This window comes from Phyllobates terribilis, unplaced genomic scaffold, assembly GCF_046119375.1.
Source record: "Phyllobates terribilis strain yellow unplaced genomic scaffold, ASM4611937v1 Scaffold_5__5_contigs__length_657084704, whole genome shotgun sequence".
NCBI lineage: Eukaryota > Metazoa > Chordata > Amphibia > Anura > Dendrobatidae > Phyllobates > Phyllobates terribilis.
In genome coordinates this window covers 96901196-96905123 of record NW_027362765.1, presented here as the reverse complement: position 1 = coordinate 96905123, position 3928 = coordinate 96901196, and positions in this window count along the sequence as shown.

Genomic DNA, 3928 nt, shown 5'->3' with positions numbered 1-3928 from the left:
GGGTCGACCAGTTTTTGGAGCATTAAGGATTGAGCCAGTGGCATTGAATTTGTCACGAATGCGGTAAATGGTTTGTCTCTTTGGGGCTTGAGTACCAAATGTTTCAACCCAATTTGCTCTAACGGTTTCAGCATTTTGAGATTTCCAATACTCTGTTAAAATCCATTTTCTTTGATCTGTATTTAAATTATTTGCCATTATGTGTTATCTGAATTATCTGAAAAGAAAACAGATTTGGGGGAGATCTATCTGTGAAAACTAGATCTGTGAAACTGGCTCAGTTGCCCTTAGCAACCAATCAGATTCCACCTTTCATTTTCCAAAGAGTCTGTGAGGAATGAAAAGTGGAATCTGATTGGTTGCTAAAGGCAACTGAGCCAGTTTCACTTTACACCATGTTTGATAAATCTCCTCCTTCATAATCTTATTACACTTTCTGTCCACCTACTTTTGGACCATCCTGTATAACATAATATAATATAATATAAATCTCCACGTCAATTTTTTACGTAAATTTCTTCATGTTGACTCTAAGGGTGTTTTCAAATAGAGCTTTTTGAAGAAGATTTTTTTTTCTGCCTGAGAAACCCACATAAAAAAAATCTTCCGTCTGTTTTTCATATGTAAAGTTTATGGAGCGTTTATCTATCATGTGGCTTTTGTGGGGGTTTTTAGGCTTCTACTAATTCAGTAAAAAAAAAATGCTCCATATTTCACTAAAGCAACAAGGATTAACAAGGTTCTTTTTTTTCACAGAAATAAAAATGTGAAAAAAAGTGCACTATAGGTGTTTTTCCATTGAAAGTTATTCAGAGAATTACAGTTTTTTTCGGACTATAAGACGCACCTAGGTTTTAGAGGAGGAAAATAAAAAAATAAAAATGTAAGCAAAAAATGTGGTCATGATGCACTTTTAAGGGGGAGGGGGTCTTCTGCTGACACTGGAATAGGGGTAATGTCTCCGAATTCTGACAATATCCCCCATCCTGGTATATATGCCGCCCCCTTCCTTTTATACATGGTCCCCATCCCTGTCCCGGTATGCATGGCACCCATCATCCCTGTCCCGGTATGCATGGCACCCCCTAATCCCTGTCCCGGTATGCATGGCACTCCCTAATCCCTGTCCCGGTATGCATGGCACCCATCATCCCTGTCCCGGTATGCATGGCACCCCTCATCCCTGTCCTAGTATGCATGGTCCCCCTAATCCCCATCATGCTGCACATTAAAAAAAAATAAACACTCCTACTCACCTCTCTTCTCTCTCCTCCAGCGCTGCGTCCTGTCTGCCTGCACTGATCTCTCCATGTGAGCCGCGCATGACATCACTGCCATGCGTGGCTCACATGGAGAGATCAGCTGCCGGAAGTCACTGCTCCCCACGCCGGGTCTGTGTGCGCGGGGAGCAGTGACTTCACTCTCCTTCATAGCCGTAACACAGCGGAGCCGCGCTGCTGCTGCCGGCTATCTCCTGTGCCCGCTCATTAAAGGGCATGAATATTCACCCCCTCCCCACGCCCATGGGCTACACGGTATACCGCTATTAAGGAGCATGAATATTCAGTGCTCCCCACACCCCATGGGCGTGGTGAGGAGTGAATATTAATTTTCTTTAGCAGCGGGGACAGTGTAGGCTGCAGCGGATGGGTTGCTGCCTCCTGTGCCCCGCTCCTCCACCGATACCGCTACCCCCACACCACACATAAATATACACCCCCCCAACATTCGGACTATAAGACGCACCCCCCATTTTCCTCCAAAATTTTGGAGGAAAAAAGGGGATTTTTGTGTACTCACCGTAAAATCTCTTTCTCTTAGCCTCTAATTGGGGGACACAGGACCTTGGGTGTTATGCTGCTGTCCACTAGGAGGCGACACTATGCTTATCTGAAAAAGATTAAGCGTGGCTCCTCCTCTGCAGTATACACCCCCGGACGGCATTAGCCTACTCCAGTTTTGTGCAAAAGCAGTAGGAGGAACGTAACATAGATAACATAACCATGCCTATAAGAAGGCAACTATGTAAGAACTCAAAGGAAAACCAATATGAGAACTCAACTTAACGGCCCGGAATGGGCAACAGGGTGGGTGCTGTGTCCCCCAATTAGAGGCTAAGAGAAAGAGATTTTCCGGTGAGTACACAAAAATCTCCTTTACTCTGTCGCCTCATTGGGGGACACAGGACCTTGGGACATCCCAAAGCAGTCCCTGGGTGGGAAGCAATGGACGAATATTGTGTAGACGGGTCCCTGCAATTGGGGCACCGCCGCCTGCAGAACACGTCTGCCCAGGCTTGCATCTGCTGAGGACTGGGTATGAACGTTGTAGTGTTTTGTAAACGTGTGTAGGCTAGTCCAAGTGGCTGCCTTACACACTTGTTGTGCCGAAATACCTGCTGGAATAGGCGAATTTTTGAGGCGGTAGGCCTGTTGTATGGTGGATTTTATCCACCTGGCAAGGGTAGCCTTAGAAGCTGGCAGACCCTTGTGGCCACCTTCCAGAAGGAGGAAAAGAATCAGATTTCCGGAACGGCGCAGTCCTAGACACATAGATACGCAGTGCCCTGACAAGGTCAAGCGTATGTAAAGCCTCTCTATGAACCAGAACCGGACAGAGGGATGGTAGTGAAATTTCTTCATTGAGATGAAAGCTGGACACAACCTTGGGGAGGAAGGATGGAACCGTACGGAGAACTACCTTGTCCTGGAAAAAAATCAGGAAGGGCTGTCTGCAGGAGAGTGCCGTGAGTTCAGACACTCTGCGTAGCGAGGTGATTGCCACAAGGAAAACCACTTTCTGGGATAGAAGACGGAGTGGGACTTCCCTAAGGGGTTCAAAGGGTGTTTCCTGTAATGCTGTCAGCACCAGGTTGAGGTCCCACGCTTCTAGAGGTTGTCTGTAGGCAGGAACCAATCGGGAAACCCCCTGGAGAAATGTTCTTACTTGCGGTTTATGAGCAATGCACTTTTGAAAAAGCACTGAAAGAGCTGACACCTGGCTCTTAAGGGAGGCCAGGGATAGTCTGGCTTCCAAACCCGATTGGAGAAAACCGAGTACCCTCGGTAGGGAATAAGGGAGTGGGGTCTGGTTACGAGATTTGCACCAGGTAAAGAAGGCTTTCCAGGTACGGTAGTAAATCTTGGCAGAGGTTGGTTTTTGTGCTCTGATCATGGTTTTAATGACATCTGGCGAAAAACCTGCCTGGGTTAGAACCCAGGTCTCAATGGCCATGCCGTCAAATTGAGGGCCTCTAAGTTCTGGTGGTAGAACGGGCCTTGAGACAGAAGATCCGGGAGGTCGGGAAGACGCCAGGGAACGTCTGCTGTGAGTCGTACGATGTCGGCGTACCATGTACGCCTGGGACAGTCCGGTGCGATTAGGATGGTTGGAACTCCCTCCTGTTTGATCTTTCTCACCACTCTGGAAATCAGAGGGAGAGGTGGAAAAATGTACAGGAGCTGGAACTGTGTCCAGTCCTGAACCAGGGCGTCCGCCGCTAGCGCTCTCGGGTCGCGTGTTCTGGCCATGAAGTTGGAGACTTTGGCATTGAGGTGAGACGCCATTAGGTCCACGTCCGGAGTGCCCCAACGATGGCAGATCTGTTGGAAGATTTCGGGATGGAGAACCCACTCTACCGAGTCTATTCCTTGTCGGCTGAGGAAGTCTGCTTTCCAGTTGTCTACCCCCGGAATGTGGACCGCAGAGATAATGGAGCTCGTTTTCTCCGCCCAGTGAAGGATGCGTGTCACCTCTCGCATCGCTCTGGCACTGCGGGTTCCCCCCTTGGTGATTGACATATGCCACGGCCGTGGCATTGTCCTATTGTACTCTGATGTGAGAGGCTGCCAGTAAGTGATGGAAGGCTCTCAACGCCAGGAGGATGGCATGAATCTCCAGGATGTTGATGGGCAAGGTTGCTTCCGCT